This window comes from Rhinolophus sinicus, linkage group LG05 (genome assembly GCF_036562045.2).
Source record: "Rhinolophus sinicus isolate RSC01 linkage group LG05, ASM3656204v1, whole genome shotgun sequence".
Classification (NCBI taxonomy): domain Eukaryota; kingdom Metazoa; phylum Chordata; class Mammalia; order Chiroptera; family Rhinolophidae; genus Rhinolophus; species Rhinolophus sinicus.
Genome location: NC_133755.1, coordinates 76,035,477 through 76,052,865, shown reverse-complemented (window position 1 = coordinate 76,052,865; position 17,389 = coordinate 76,035,477). Strand labels below are relative to the sequence as shown.

Below are 17,389 nucleotides of genomic sequence, written 5' to 3'. Positions count from 1 at the left end.
CTCTTTATCTATCAGATCTGCTCTGTTTGTCAGGCCAGAAGGAATTTTATGATTAACCTCAAGGCGATGTTACATTTTGTCCTGGAGTGAAGGAGTGATTTCAAAACCTGGAGTTTTAGGATACAGCTGTCTTTGTTTATTCCACCAGGGACCTCCCTGTCTGCCTAACAACGTGCTAACTAACCTGTCTCACTATCCCAGGGATTTAAAAACTCTCAGACCATTTTTAGTGAGATCTTGGCAAGGGACCTATGTGCCCTTCAGCTAACTGAGGGAGTCTTGTTACAATATGCAGATGACTTGCTGATAGCAAGCCCAACCTTGGAAGCCGGCCAGTCCAACACTATCTTATTTCTAAATCATCTGGCATGTTGTGGATACAAAGTGTCCCCCAAAAGGCCCAAGTCTGCAAACAGGAAGTAACTCATCTCGGTTTTCAACTAAGGCAAGGCACTAGGAGCCTAAAATTTGGCCAAAAACAAGCAATAGCAGCTCTGCAAGTCCCTAAAAATAGGACACAGCTGCGGGGATTCTTAGGTATGGCAGGATTCTGTCTCATATGGATTTCAAACTTTGGCCTGAGAGCTAAGCTTCTTTATGAATCCTTAAAGGGACTGGACACTGAATACTTACTCTGGACGTCGAATGCCAACTGGCTTTTGACGCAATCAAAGAGAAATTAATATCAGTCCTGGCTCTAGGTTTACTCAATCGCCAGAAGCCATTCAAGTCACATGTGCATGAAAAACGGGATAGGCTTAAGAGTCCTTGAACAGACACTAGGAGACTTGCCACAATCAATAGCTTACTTCTCCAAAAGGCTTGCTCAAACACAAGGGTGGCCACCTTGTCTGCGGGCAGTGGCAGCAACCTGTGACATCCTACAAGAAGCAGAGAAAAGTGTTTGCACCACACCAAGTCCTGCCCTTATTAGAACAAAAGGGATGGTATTGACTAACAGCTGGGCGAATGGGCCTGTACCAAGCCATTGTACTAGACAATCCTAATGTAGCACTGCAAAACACCATGACTTTGAACCCAGATACCCTGCTACCGGCCTCTGGCTCGGACCCTAGCCTAACACATGACTGTCTGGAAAATTCTTGACTTACTCTATTCCAGCTGACTGGACCTGTCTGACTTACCACTGAGAGAGCCTGAATGGAACTTTACACTGATGGGAGCAGTTTCATGGACAATGGAGAGCGAAAAGCTGGGTATGCTGTGGTGACGCTGGACAAGGTAATAGAATTTCATGCCCTTCTGCGGGCATCTCTTCACAAAAGGCTGAACTAATTGCACTTACCAGGGCCCTGGAATTATCCCAGGGCAAGCAGGCAATTATATATGTTAGGTCAGCTGCAGGCATGGTCAAAGCGGCCAGGAGCCAAAAATACCCCTCTGCCAAGTCAGACCCCTCCTCACATGATAGAAACTGGGGCCCCTGGCGTTTCCCAGAAAAGCAGCAGACCCTGGTGCGATAAACAGCTCCGGATGCAGCCGCTCACACCCGATCTGCGCTGGGGGTGCCTGCTCATCTGCCACCTCACTCAGCCAACCTCCACCCCAAAAATCGCATATATGCCTCCCTCACTCTGCCCTGGGCATGACTTCACCGGCCCCCGTCTGCGGACCAGTGAACCTCGCCCGGGGCGCAGAATAAAGCACTCACTTTGGTCACCTGCTTGATCTCTCAGTCTCATTATCTCGCCGCAAACCTTACACTATACACTGACTCTGAGTATACCTTTATGATTGCCCATGATTGCCCTGGAAAAAAAGGGGACCCTTGACATCAGGAAACAAGGAGGTTAAATATTGGACAGAAATATTAGCTGTCCTGGAAGCTATAAACATGCCTGACCTAAGTGCCATCATGCATTGTCCAGCACATCAGAAGGGAGTCACTCAGGGCACCCAGGGAAAAGGCAGCCGATAAAGCAGCAAAACAAGCTGCTTGAGACACCCCAATATTAGGAGTGCTAATACCTCACATAAATTTATCAGAATTTAAGCCTCAATATTCAGAAAAAGATGAGGAACATGCTCAAAAATGGGGGTTTACAAACACTGCCCCCACCCCAATGTGGAAATTAATGCCCCTGGCATGATATTACTTCCTGAGGCTTTAGTGTGTCCCTTTTTTTTTTCTGTTTTAAATTTCTTTGCCTATTTTTTTTATTAGTTTCAGGTGCACAAAACAATGTAATAGTTAGACATTTATCATTTATATCCCTCACACATTGACAGCCCCCCTCCCCCCATCCACTATCCCTGACTTCACACACAGCCATTACATTTCCAGTCTCTATTCCTAATGCTGTACTCCACTTCTTATAACTATATATATATATACATATATACATATATATATATATATATAAAATTGTAGTTGATGTTCATTACTGTTCAGCTTCAGGTGTCAGTGCGGTGGTCAGGCGTCTGCAGCTGCCCTGAGGTGGGCTCCCTGACGAGACGCGTGTGCATCGGCTAGTGCGTCCGATGGTCAGACGTCTACATGAAGGGACTCACTGCGGCAGAGATGCAGTAACGGATTTGATTTGGCATCATTTAAAGGGACCACAGTTGTTTAAGACTCTTTAGCAGATCCTTCAAAGATGCCACTTGTATGCTAAAAACATTCCAAAAACTGAAAGTAATCCTCCTTAAAGGTGGTACAATATGTTGGGGTATACCCTTATGAAGATTGGCAGGTTGATTTTACTGAAATGCCTCGAACTCATAGGAATTTTAAGTTCCTTCTAGTTTTTGTAGATATTTTCTCAGGGTGGGCAGAAGCACAACCCCACCCAGACTGAAAAGGCTGTTGACGTGACCTGATGCTTGCTCAAGGAAATTATACCAAGGTTTGGCCTTCCACGCTCCATCTGAAATGACAATGAGCCATCATTTGTCTGAAGTCACCCAAAAAGTTGCAACACTCACCAGAGGAACCGCTCCCCCCGTTCCACCCAGGAAACAAAGTGCTGCTTACGACATGGGAAGAACAGGGACCTGCAAACCCCCTCGCTGAGAAATGGACCGGTCCCTATGGTGTGCTGCTCATCACACACACAGCTCTGAAGCTCGCTGGAGGGCACCTTGGATTCACCACACTCGAGTGATTCAAGCTCTTATACAGGTAACACACAAGTCCAGCAAGTCTGCATGGACTTGTGCACCCACTGAAAACTTAAAACTACTCTTTAAAAACAACTGAGAGATACTGAGAAAGTTGTAAAAGATTTGTTGGAGGAAAAATCTTCAGAGAATTTATATATGGTTAAGCTAAATATGATTAATTAAGTTCATCTGAATATCAAAAGTAAGCTGATGCAAAATTAGAGTTAAGTTTTCTCTCTCTATCAAGTAAGACAAAGTTTGTTAGACTGTTGGTCTGCTACTGATATATAAAAAGTTTTCTGCCTAAAAAGCAAAGATTGTGTGTCATCGATAATTTTCTATGTTTTATATGATCTTAATTAGGTCTTTGGTTACTAAATCTAAGAACTAAGTTTTGCTAATAATTAGATAAGTTTCCGTGTCCTAGGACTGCTAGAGTTCACGTGCCTCTTAACTGTCCGAATATAAGCCAGGGTAAGGAAGCATCGCCTGATGTTTTCCCGAACCTATCAGGATATTAGAGGAATTCTGACTTATTGCATCTTGATAAGACAGCTCAGATCCTAGAGAAGGCCAGGGAATTTGTTTAAATGTCTTTAACAACTGAGACAGGGAAAACGAAGGAAAAAAGGAACAACGAGACCAAAGGAGGCCAGAGACAGGCCAGACTTTTGGCTGCAGTTAATAGACAGACCAAGGCCAAAGCCACCTCAGGGCCACTGGCAGCCCCAGAAGAGACACACCAGGTAAAGGAGACTGCTTTGGATGTGGAAGCCCAGACCGCTGGAGTAAGGCGTGTCCTAATCCTCCAAAACATCTGTGTCCCCTGTGCAAACTAAAAGGGCTCTGGAGGAGGGATTGTCCCCTGTTCTGAAGGTAGCAGGGACCAACTCCTTCCCTGCAAATGGCTGTGATCACTGACAGAGGCCTGAAATTCCCAGCGGCCTCCCAGGAGGAAGAGGCTATTCTCATCACAGGAGTGGACCCTTGATGTGGCAGGTAAGTCTGTTAATTTCCTGATTAATATAGAAGCCATTTATTCTATCTCGAACACTCACTCTGGACCTGTTTCCTCTAAAACCTGCTTGGTTGTGAAGATAAAGAGAGCCCCCAGATTTGGGCTCATTTTACTCAGCCTCTTCCTTACCATTGGCCTGTACCTTAGAGGAAATGTCAAACAAGCAGATCAGACTCTAAGAGGATTCTGGAAAAGTTTTGTCAGGAGACCTCTAAGCCCCGGTTCATAATTACTGCCCATTGCTTCTGATTCTGACCTTAATTCTGTTCTTTCCTATGTTATTAACTTGGGAAGAAGGCCAGCAGGCACTCAGGAAATATGGGGACCGGCACCTCCTCCAGGCCAAACTTTCTACATATTGTAGCCCCAGAAAGCCAGGGGACCAAGTATTATTAGAAGCCTAGAGACAGAGGGGTCCCTAGCAGACAAGTTAGCTCCTAAATGGAAGGGACCCTTTACAGTTCTTCTGAGCACCCCAACTGCTGTCGAGCTGCAGAGAGTCAGCAGCTGGGCTCACTTCTCTCAAATCAAACCTGTTCATTTAAGCCTCCACAGGACTCCCCCAGAAGGAAAACTGTCACTCCTGTTTCTGTGAGCCAATTGAAGACTTTAAGCTCCACTGATGGGAGAACTGACCTAAAATGGTGGCCCAAGCGAAGAGAGAAGTCCCCAGCCTAAGCCCCAGCCCACGTCTGCATAACCCCCTCCAAGCCATACCCCGAGCTAATCACCAGAAGACACCTACCCCTTCCCCAACAACAGGAAGTCCCCAACCCATAAAAACCTGCTCAAAACCTTGTTAGAGGCTCAGTATTTTGGGAAAGATCCCGGCTGAGCCCGCTGGCGTAATAAAGTTGACCTTCCTAACTCTCTGAGTGCAGCTTGGGTTCTTTCCGGTCCTAGTATCCGTAACACCACTTTAGACAAACCAGTCGATTTCCCAAGGTTAATGCGAACTGATAACTGCTGGAGCTGCCCAGTATGCCTTTCTCTTGGGCCTTATTTTTGGTCTCGCTTTTCCTTTACATGTGCCCCACATGGGATCCCCATTTAATACATCACCATGATTTTAGTCCCTTTGGCTCTGTGCTTCCCCGGGCTCCCCCGGGGAGAATGAGAAAGTAACTTTTTGTCAATTTTCTGGCACTGCTGATCTTTGGCCCCTGTGTTTTGGTCTCATTATCAGATTTGTCTCATCTGAGACACAGCAGTTTCATCTCCAGAAGGTCACGATTCCCACTTGCCCCTCCTGAGGATGACCACACCATGCCAGCACCCACTTGACCAAACAGACCGGCTTTTTTTCTCTTGCAGTTCCTCGTAGCCCCCTCCTGCTGTAATAGAATAGAGAAGCACTCCGGTGCCCATAGATAGGCAGGGAGTACGCCCACTCTCAGCAGGAAGTAGCAGGAGTGGTCTCCATATCTGTTTATAAAAGGAGTAATATAGTTGTTTTTTTCCTCTCTAATCTAACTTTACTGATTTTATAAAAAATAAGATGAACAGGGGCCAGCCCGGTGGCTCAGGTGGTTAGAGCTCCGTGCTCCTAACTCGGAAGGCTGCCGGTTCGATTCCCACATGGGCCAGTGGGCTCTCAACCACAAAGTTGCCGGTTCAACTCCTCGAGTCCTGCAAGGGATGGTGGGCTCTGCCCCCTGCAACTAAGATTGAACACGGCACCTTGAGCTGAGCTGCCGCTGAGCCCCCAGATGGCTCAGTTGGTTGGAGCGCATCCTCTCAACCACAAGGTTGCTGTTTCGACTCCCGCAAGGGATGGTGGGCTGTGCCCCCTGCAACTAGCAACAGCGACTGGACCTGGAGCTGAGCTGCGCCCTCCACAACTAAGACTGAAAGGACAACAACTTCACTTGGAAAAAAGTCCTGGAAGTACACACTGTCCCACAATAAAGTCCTGTTCCCCTTCCCCAATAAAATCTTTAAAATAAATAAATAAATAAATAAGATGAATAAAAGACCAGGGGGAAGATTGTAATGGTAACTCTATACCTTCTATTTTGAGATTTAAACCTCTGATGTAATTTGATTTGACAGTGTTTTGGCTTGTGACTTTTTTGAAAGCCTTTTTTTCTTTTCTTTGTTCTCCTTCCGCCAAACATTAATGACTGTTTACTATGCATTTACTGTGCACCCCCACCAGTTTCAGTGGTTCTGTTTATTCTGTATGGGATCTGCTCCTGACCCTGAGGCTCATCAGTCTCTGGGAAGCATTCTTTTCCTGGCTTTGCCTGGCCAACATCTCCTTTTCCCTCCTCTTTGTTCTGCCCCTCCTTGCATGCCCATAAAACCTTTTGGTGGTATTAAATGCGAGATGGCAGTCTTTGTGACAAGCAGTCCACTGTCTTCCCGTAATGCTGGCATTTGGGAATAAACCTGCGTTTCTTTCCATGTTACATTTCGAGTTTTGGCCCCTGTGCACTGAGCAGCTGGACCTTTTGCACGGTAAAAGAATGAGAGAGAAAGCATAGGTGCTGTTTCTGGGCTGAGGCCCCACCTTCTTTCCCTACCAGGTACTTTCTGGATTCAGAGGATGCTGAGATTCTAGGGGACAGTCAAAACTTGAGAGAGAAGGTGACGTTGACCAGGAAACAGGGCACTGCTGGACCCTAATGTGGGTGAGAAGCGAAGCAGCATTGTGCCAAGCCACGGAAATTGTGGCATGGGTTTTGACTGCAGCCTGAGTTTCCTTTGAGTTGTTATCTTTGCAGCATTATAGCACTTGACTTTTCCATTCAATAGCTAAAGTTTAAGTCTCAGATAATTTGTATAATTTTCTCAGCAAATGTCTAATGTGGGTGATGATACAATTTACTTTATTTCACTGGTAGCATGATTTTTTATGATTATGCTCTGTACTTGACTCACATTTGATGAGTTCAAGATATTTTGCAGTAGATACTGGAGGAACAGTCTCATATTTCTACAAAAAATTATAAACAAAATAGGAAAATATTGGGAGGCCAGCCTAGTGGCTCAGGTGTTTAGAGCTCCTAACTCCGAAGGCTGCCGGATCGATTCTCACATGGGCCAGTGGGCTCTCAACCACAAGGTTGCCAGTTCAATTCCTCGACTCCCGCAAGGGATGGTTGGCAGCGCCCCCTGTAACTAAAGATTGAACATGGCACCTTGAGCTGAGCTGCCACTGAGCTCCCAGATGGCTCAGTTGGTTGAAGCACATCCTCTCAACCACAAGGTTGCCGATTCGACTCCCGCAAGGGATGGTGGGCTGCGCCCCCTGCAACTAGCAACGGCAACTGGACCTGGAGCTGAGCTGCGCCCTCCACAACTAAGACTGAAAGGACAACAACTTGAAGCTGAACTAAGATTGAAAGGACAACAACTTGACTTGGAAAAAAAATCCTAGAAGTACACACTGTTCCCCAATAAAGTCCTGTTCTCCTTCCCCAAAAAAATCTTTAAAAAAAAAAAAGGAGAATATTGGACCTCAGAGTAATGATGGCTTTTTACAATAAGATACAACAACCAAACGCCTAGAAAGGGAGACTGACCCATTGGATTACATACAAATTTTTTAAAAGTTTCTGTATGCCAAAAGATACCATAAATAAAGCTAAAAGTCAAGTCAGTAGACAGGAAATAGAGTTTTCCAACATGTATGATAGAGAATGGATTTTTAGATTGGGTGATGCCCAAACGTCTAAAGCGCTCACTTCTATAGTCAATAACCAAAGCACAGGTTGCTCCCCAGGAAAATGGCTAAGCTCACACTCGGGGAAATTAGCCCACATGGCCAATATACACGTGGACAGATGACCTCCTTCAGCAAGGTCTGGGAAATACAAATCAAGGCAGCAATGAGATACCAGCAGAAGAGAAACTGATTGAGCAAAATAAACGGCAGATGTCTCTAGTAAAATGTAAAGGACTCAGACCCTGTTATTGCCCCAGCAGTACCTACTCTAGAAAGTCGCTCACACACGTGGGATGGGGGGGTTACGAGATTAAAACAAATGGAGGAAGTGTGTGAGTGAGCTCGTGTGCAAGGATGCTCCTGGCAGCGACATTTGTCACAAGAAACCTTAGGAGCACACCTGATATATTCACCAATAGGTAAAGGGTCATATCAACTAGGGTTACCTGTATGTTGGACTCTGTGCCTTGGTTACAAAGAATAAGTTATCACTATATTTCTGACATACAGAATGTGATATCTAGTAAATCTCAAAGATGTAGAAATATATAAAAGTGTGTGTGTGTGTGTGTGTGTGTGTGTGTGTGTGTGTAAATGCTTATTAGTCAAGAATCTGGATGGATAAGAGAGGTTACCTTGAGGAAACGTCCTTGGATGGAGGAGATATAATTGAGAGGAAATTTAAATTTCACTGCAATTGTTGAACTCTTTTTTTTTTTTTTTTTAACAAAGAGTGAGTTTCTATATCGGTCAAAAAAAATTGTTGCTTTGGAAAACAGTCTGGTAGTTCTTCAAAAATGTATGCAATCTCACTCCTAGGTAGATACCCAAGAGAACTGAAGACATATGTCCATATAAAAATTTGTGCACGAATGTTCACAGCAGAATTATTCACGATAGCCCCAAAGTGGAAAACAGCCCAAGTGCCCGTCAGCTGAGGAATGGATACATAAAATGTGCTCCATCCACACAGTGGGCTATTATTTGACCTTGAAAAAGGGAACGCAGTGCTGACTCATGCGACAATGTGGATGAAACTTGAAACATGCTGAGAGAAAGAAGCCAGCATCTAAAGGTCACACAATATCTGATTCCATTCATATGAAATGCCCAGAAAAGGCAGATCCACAGAGACAGAAACTAGGTGCGTGGGTGTCAGGAGCTGGGGAGAGGGAGGAATGGGGAGTGACAATTAAGGGGTGTGGGGTTTCTTTTGAGGGGGGTGAGGAAAATGTTCTAAAATTGATTATGTTGAGTTACGCAACTTTGTGACTGTGCCACAAACCATAAAACTGCACACTTTAAAGGGATGGATACTGTGGTATGCAGGTTATATCTGAATTTTTTAATTATGCCAAAAAAACAGCCCAAATGGACAAATAAAGAAGTGCTAGTGGGAGAAGAAGAAGAAGGTAGCGTTGGCCCGGGAGCAGGAAGAGTGAAGAGGAAGTGACACTTGCACTGGTCTTACAGGGCACCGGCTGGGGGAAAAACGGGTGTCTGCATCGTGGGCACAGCACATGCTCAAATGGACAAGGCAGGACGCGTTGGGAGCAATGAGGAGGTCACCCTGGCCGGAGCAGGAGGCCACAGAGGAGCCCACGGGGAGAGAAGCTGGGGCTGGCTGTGGGGTGGCCGCAGGACGGCTAGTCTGTCAGGAGGCCATAGGTCAGTTGGTCTGCCCCACCCCCACACATACCCCAGCACATGTGTTTTGCTTCTAAGGCACCTGAAGGGGAAGAACAGGCCAGGCTAGGTTTCACTTTCCTAGAAGTCCAAGATTTACAGGTTGTGGAGCTGAGAGGTCACTGGATCACAGCAGAGGGAGGATAAACACAGTGAAAGGAAAGTAAAAGGGTAACTGAGGCCAGCCGCTGCTTAAGCAGGAAGCGTCCTGGGCTGAGGCCAGAATGTGCTGTGGGGCTTTCCTGGAGACTGCAGAAAGTCCCTTTGTCCAGGTGGCTTTCAGATGAGCCTTCTTGTTAGTCTCCTGGGGTGTGGGGAATAACAGCCCTTCCCCAGGGGACCAGGTCCACTGTGTCCCCCAGCACACACACACCTCCCTCCCCCACACACACACCCCAGCAGCGTGTTCAAAGGCCTCCTGTCTGCTGATGAGCTGTTCAGGAAATTCCACTTGGAAAAAGTTCACAGCCAAGGCAGGGGAGTTGGGAGGGCACTGTGAAGAGAAGGAGGCTCCATCCAGCCTCCAAGGAACTGCACACCAGATCTGGTCCTGTGTGCCAGCTGTCCCGCTCCCCTCACCCTTTCCTTTGAAGGAGGATGAGGGAGGGGTTCCCCTCATGAGCCTGGAGGTGGTGACTCTGATCCTGGGGTATAGCCGGCTTGTCCCTCTCACACAGGTCTGCGTGAAGTGGGTGGGCCTCAGCAGATGGTAGTAGTCCAATTTTACAGCTGGGAAAACTGAAGCCCAGAGACTGACTTGCCCAAGGCCACCCAGCAGTCCGTGGTGTTGCCGGGACTAGATTGGGATGCCCTGAATCCAAGCCATGGACTCTGCTGCCTCGGGCTGTGCCATCTGTGGTTTGACATGAACGCAGATCACCCTGTAGGTACCACCTCTCCCCATGCCTCCCAAAGTTCCCAGCAGAAAGGGGTCAATTTGGACACAAACAGTGATTGCGATGGAAGGGCTGACAGCGAGAACCCTTCCCAGACTCCCTCCTGGGCCCCAGCCATCTTTCTGGCTTCCTCTCCAGGACCCTTTCTGTCTCTGCTCTTCTGGGGTCCTGCTGGCCGAAGAGAGGGTCAAATACATTTTGGCTCCTTATTCATCCCCTCAAAGTGGGCGTGGTCCTGGGGTTGACTCCCCAGGGGCCCTGAGCTCCCTGAAAGGAAGAACCCAACTATATTGGAGAGGATAGATGGTCACTTTCCTTCCCCTAGTGGAAGCTGAAGAGGACGCGACCCTTGGCTAATGGGGAAAGCAGACCTTTGGGTAAAGTCCTTTTCTAATATTTGTGAGGAAGTACACCACTGTGGTCAAGGGCCCCACACCTATGTAGCACACGTGCTGTTCCAGCCACACGGTTGTGTCGGGACTGTGTGTCCTTTTAGAGGAGGAATTGGGGGTTGACTCCAGAGAGACCTGAAATTGGCCTTGTTACCTCAGTGAATTTATAAGGCTCAGAAATCGGGTTTTGTCAGCTCCCCAAGGATGCAGCCCGCTCGGCAGGGTGGGTCCACGTCACCGCTCTGCCTGGGGTAAAACCAATCAAGGTCAATGTGAAACAAACCAAATGCCTGGGTTTGCCACAGAAACACCCTGCTCAGCCCTCTGCCATGGGGGTGTGGGTGGCCCACACCCAGTTTCCCACAGCTGCTCCCAGCCTTTGCCTGACATGGTGGGTGCTAGGGCAGGCCACTCCTGCGGGAGGGGCTGCCTGTACCCATGCCTTTGGCTTGAGGATGCCTCACCAGCCGGGCCACACCTTCCTTTGAGCTGTCCCATAGGCCCAGAACCCGCCATCCAGCCTTCCTTCCTTCCCCTCACCTTTCACAGGCATCAGGCCTGCATCACATCTCAAGGTTCTCCCCTCCGTCTCCAGCTCACTCCCCTTTATCCTTCAGAGGCATGTCCCCAACAAATGCTGTGATGTCTACTTGTGTCCGGGCATTTGCCCCTGGGGGAATGCGACCACCACAGTGTTCGAGGAGAGAGTGGCGGCATGGTGCTGTGGTCACACAATGAACAAGCCTGGACAGACCTCCAAAAGTCAGTGTTGATTGGAACAAGCACATTGCAGAAGGATGCTTCAAATTGGTCCCTGCTGTCCTAGCACTGGATGCATGTGACACTCACACCGGCATTCTGAACGAGGGACTGTCAGCGCCCTGATGTTGTACCCTGCGTCAGACTTGCCTTCCTTTTTAAGGCCCATTAATATTCCATTGTATGTACCTACCATTCAGCTGTGAATGACACTTGGGCTGTCTCCACCTTTGGGGTAGGTAGTGCTGCTGTGAACACAGGCACACATTTCTGTTCAGTCTCTGCTTTCAGTACTTTTGGATCTGTGCCCAGAGTGGAATTGCAGGGTCACGTGGTGATCAATAGTCAACTCCTCTCAAGAGAAATGAGAATGAGAACTCTAAATGAAGTAGCTTTCATCTGTAAGGCTTACAAAGGTCAGAAAGGGTGTTTGCTGCTCTGTGTGGATGGAAGTGCGTTGGGATGGGGTGGGAGAGAGGCCTCGCTGTCACCGCACACCCTTTTTGTTCCGTTTGCCTTATAGTCTGGGTACGATTGTCCACCACTCGGACGGTGGTGCTGACTTCAGCTGGCGGGAGGAGGCAGCAGGGTTTTTTGCGTCCAGGCCACGTTCCTTGATTCCTGGTGTGGGGGAAGGACTCCTGCCCACCTGGCCATGGTCCCTGCTGTGCCTGCCCGGTAGCTGGGCAGAAGCACCTCGGCCAGGCAGGTCCTCACTGGGAGGACCAGTAGCCAGGGGCTGGGGTGCAGGCCCTGTGTCCCACCCTGACCTAGAGGCTGTGACCAGCGGGCTGCCAGGGGTTAAAGGCTGTGGGGACCCTCCCTGGCACCTCCCCTACTGGCAGGTGCCTTTCTCCCATAGCATGGAGGGCAGCTCAGATGGTGCTTTGATACAGAATATATTTTTTAAAGGAAGAAAGGTACTGGGGAATGCCACTGGAGAACAGCTCCCTTCTCATCATGTGGCTGGGGACAGGGAGCAGCCCGACCAATGATGGGGTATCCACAGGGTGGGGTATCTACACTCAGAGCTGACCCCAGGGCCAAGGGGAGGGCTCAGAGGGGCTCTGCCACTGGGCCTTGGCCACCATGCCTTTACAAAACACAGCTGGGGTTTGAACCCCAAAATTCTGCCTCTCCACCCAAAAGAGTGTTCTACTCTATGCCAGGAGGAAACCCTCCCATGTCACACCTGTCCCCTTGAGTGGAGTCCTTTGTCATAAGTACATAAGGACGTTCTGATCCAACTCAATGGACACTTTCAGAAAAAGATTTTAATAGAGACACTTTATTTTGTTTAAATTATAAAACTGATACACAATTATTGTAAACAACAAAAAATCAAAGACAATAGAAGGGCATGTAGGGAAAATAACGTCCCCTGCCGACCTCTTCCTTTACCTGTGAACAAGTAAATGCCGTGCAACTTGCCTTAAACAGTCAGAAAACTGAACAGAATACATCAAACAGCTCTTGGCAGACACTAGGCAACACACAGTGCAGGAGAGAAAGGAAGCAAGTCTACACCGCCCCCAGTTTTCTGCCCAGAGGCAATTTCCAAAATGTGGTGGAGGGGGATTCCAAGCAGAGCTCCGCAGTTTTAGTGAGTAGAGGAGACGGGACATCAGAGCCAAGGGCTCCCCTCTTCCAGCAGCTGGAGGAACACGTGCTTCCTGCGTGAGGGGTTCTGGGCAGCATGTGGGAAGGCATTCACCGCAGGGCTTTGAGCGTGAAAGAGAGGACCAAAACACGACAATGAGTCTTTAGTATTTAGTCAACTTAGGTTACACTTGAATAATGTACTAGACACAAAGAATGAGTCAAGGAATTGTGTTTTAGCAATCTTCCTTCAATGAACTTGTATGTGACCTAGCACACTATTTCCATTTCACTTTCACAACGATACTGTAAATATTTAGTCATTTTATCTGTCTCCCCAAAGGTCTTGCACAATCCCTTGGTATTTAAATAAGTGTCTCTAAAAGCACTGGTGATGCCACCATCTTGTCGATGATTTTCTCCTCTCCCATGATTAGTTTTTCTAACTGTAACAGACCCTTGTTTGTCAATGACTTCGTTGCATTGTTGCATATCACTCTCATCCATTTTGTGAGTTTCTGACATCTTTTGCAGGATTTCCAATTTCTGGCATCTTTTGCAGTCACTTGCCTCATTTTTTACGGTATTCCCACATCCAATCATCAGCAGGAGACAGACCATGAAAGCAGCCAGAGTGGGGGTGCTGCACGGAGACATCTGTTGGGGTTCTCAGGAGGGGGTGACAGGGGTCAGTTCATCAGTGAATGGCCTGGGTGTGTTGGCTGTAGCCGCCTGACACGTCTTCAGGACAGAAAGCTTTCCTGTGATCTCTGGGGTGGGACATGGGTCATCCCTCTCCCAGAGGAACCAGCACTTACCATGTTCCATTACAGCTCTGTTCTCCTCCTAGTGGCACGCTAGAATGAACTGAAGAATTTCAAAGACTCCCTGTGCCCCGTCACCACCCAAGTCATTCTAACATAATTGGGCTGGAGTTGGGCCCAGACTGAGGTATTTTTAAAGAGTGTTCCAGATGATTCTACTGTGCAGCTGGTGGAGAATGGCTGGTGTTTCTGGATGTGCCTGTCCCTCCCATGTAGGGGGCCTGGGGCGGAGAGCATGGTATCTCCTCTGCTTTGCCTCCACTGCCACAGCTCACCGAGTGCTATGGGACTGTGAGCGTCCCAGGCCCGGGACAAGGACACAGGGGTCCTGCTACGTCACGGTGACCGAGTGAGGAGGAGCCGGAGCACCACAGGGCCGGGGCTGACGTGATGGCCAGCAGCAGTCATATGCCCGTCGTCTGCCTGCACCTGGGAGGCGGTGTTAGCTTGCTAAGGTCGCCAGGACAAACACCACGGCTGGGGACAAACAACAGAAATGTAGCGTCCACAATTCTGGAGGCTACAAGTCCAAGATCAAGATGTCAGCAGGGTTGGTTTCCTCCGAACCTCTCTCCTTAGCTTGTACCTAGAGGTCCTCACGTGGTTTCTCCTCTGTGTGCGTGTGTCCTAATCTCCTCTTCTTACAAGGACACCAGTCATACTGGATCAGGGACCTCCCGAGTAATCTCATTTTACCTTAATTACTGCTTTAGAGGCCCCATCCCCAAATACAGTCACATTCTGAAGTATTGGGGGCTAGGAATTCAACTGTGAATTTCGGGAGGTACACAATTTAGCCCAGAACAGAAAGCAAATTCTGGGTGGGCATGTGGCAGGCAAATGGGCAGTTGTGCCCTGCCAGACACCTCGGAACATCTCCCGGGCTGCACCAGGGTGGGGACTGCGTGAGCGCACAGAAAGCAGGTCTCAGACGAGGGCTGGTAGCATGCAGGTGTGGGCCTAGGGCTGTGTGAGGGGGCAGGTTCAGGTGGCTTCCTCCTGAGGGGTCTGGGAGGACAGGGCCTGGGAAGAGATCTGCACAGGCCGAGCAGGTGGTGGGGGCACTGTCAGGTGCTTCTGAGGAGTGTCCGTGCCTGCCCAGAGGCTTCTCAGCCCTCCTCCAAGTGCCTAGGCCTTTGCTCTGCTATTGCTACCGTGCAAAAGGTCCGCCAAAGGTTTTAGAGACTTGCAAGGAGGACAGAACAAAGGAAGGAGAAACTGGCCGGTCAGGCAACCTCAGGAAAAAGCGCTTCCTAGAGGCTGGTCTGCCCCAGGGTCAGGAGTGAACCCCGTATAGATGCATAAACCCCTCCCAAGTTACTGGGCCAGGTGTGCACACTGGTCCAAAGTAAACAGAACCATTGAAATTGGTGTGCATAGTAAATGCACAGTAAACAGAGTCTTCAAGTCTTGGTGGGAGGGGAGGGAAGCAAAGAACGGGAAAAAAAAAGAACTTTCAAAAAGTCCCCAAGCCAGTATGTGATGTCAGAGGGGTAGCAGATGGGAGCAGGCGGGTTATCACTGTGTGAGGGATATAAATGATAAATGTCTAACTATTACATTATTTTGTACACCTGAAACTAAAAAAAAAATGTCCCAAGCCATACCACCACCTAATCAAATTATATCAGAGGTTTAAATTTCAAAAAATAGAAGATAGAGAGTCACCATTACAGTCTCACTGGCTGAGGTTTGGGAACCAGAGGGGCAGAGTGGGGCTTCCTTGTGATGGTAAAGGGGCCATTTGCGACAAAGTGGATGGAGCTTGAGGGCGTTATGCTGAGTGAGATAAGTCAGAGAAAGACAAATACTGTGTGATCTCGCTTACCTGTGGAATCTGAAAACATGGAACTCACAGAAGCAGAGAGTAGAGTGGTGTTGCCAGAGGCTGGGGAGAGAGGGGAATGAGGAGACTGGTCACAGGTTGCACACTGTCACTTATCAGGTGAGTCAGTCCCAGAACGTAAGGTACAGCTTGGTGACTAGACTTAACAATCCTGTATTGTATGCTTGAAAGTTGCTGTGAGAATTCAGCTTTAATGTCCTCACTGTCAATGAAAAAACATCCAGCCTAAGAGAAAGCTTGTAAGAGTTTATTTGAGCCAAACTGACAATTGCCAGGAAGCAAAGTCTCAACGGATTGATAAAATGCTCCGGAAGATGGGCATTTTGCAATTTATTTGTACAATTAGAATCAAAGGAGGAGGGTTACATGAAATCCACTGGTTGTAGATTAAGGGGATGGGAGAAAGCAAAGCGGGGAAATCTCTAGGATTGGATCAAAAGCAAAACACACAGGTCTTTTACATTGGTGGGTATAGGATAGCTAATAGCATTTTACAGCACAAAGAGATGGTATTTGGGAAACAAGATAACAGTGAGGGATTTTGTAGTTTCCTGCTCTGGTGGGTTGTACCCCCTGGGGGGTCCGGAAAAAGTAATTACTCTTACATTCCAAGGATATGTTATCTTAGATGCAAAAAGATGACAGACAGGCTCACTTAAGGTAAAGATTGACCTTTGTCAGGGACGCTACAGGCCAAGGATGTGACTTCCCGCCATGGCCCACCTTAGGAATTTTTATGTTCACGCCATCCTATGTGGTTATTTTCAGTCTCCTGAGCTTGTCAGGTTTCGCATGTGGCCCCTTTCCCGTCCACATCACCATAACAGCAACAACAGCAAGTAATTATGTTAAAGGAGGTGTTAACTAACCTAATGTGGTAAACGTTTCACAATGTACAGGAGTATCAAGTCATCATATTGTAATCTTAAACTTACACAATGTTATATGCCAATTATATTTCAATAAAGCTGGGGGGAAGCTAGTTAATATGTGTGTGTGAGAGAGGTTATGTGAGTGTGTGTGTGACCATGTGAGTGTATGTGCTCATTGTGTGAGTATGTGAGCACATGTGAGTGTGTGAGGGCAGTAAGTGTGTGTGGATGTGTGTGAGCGTGCATGGGTTTCATTCCCGATTGGCAGTCCAGGTTGCATACCTAATGAGGAGGAGGAGGGTCTGGAAGCCAAGCCATGTGACTAGGAGGGCCTCAGAGGTCCCTCGGGCAGGGTGCCAAGTCAGAACGGAGGCCCAGCTTCCAGCCCCTCCACCTGCTTTCCCTAGAGCAGTGCTCCTTGAAGTATGCCTCCTGGAAAGTATGGCCCTGATTCTGGGCAGGGTCTGCATGGGTATGTTCTGAGGCCCGCCAGGTGACTCACAGGTGTAGCTACCTCTTTGGGGGCTCCTCCCCAGGTGTGAGTCCCTAGGACTGCCAGGTATGATGTTCTCACCTGGGTGGATGAGGGACCTAGCCCTGATGCCCTTGGTTGGGATGAGGGGAGGAGAGCGAAGTCCAGGTGTTGCAGAATATCGGCGAGGACCGAGAGACACAAACGGCACCCAGAGGGCAAGGAGAACTCA

The 17,389-nt window shown here is 48.2% G+C and overlaps 1 long non-coding RNA gene across 1 annotated transcript; it reads left to right on the top strand.

The window, feature by feature from the left end:
- The first annotated feature begins 810 nt into the window (after positions 1–810).
- LOC141571851 (uncharacterized) lies at positions 811–4,992 on the top strand. Its single transcript, XR_012496908.1, has 3 exons — positions 811–1,242; positions 2,414–3,142; positions 4,688–4,992. It is a non-coding gene; the product is annotated as an uncharacterized LOC141571851 (long non-coding RNA).
- Positions 4,993–17,389: the final 12,397 nt, after the last annotated feature.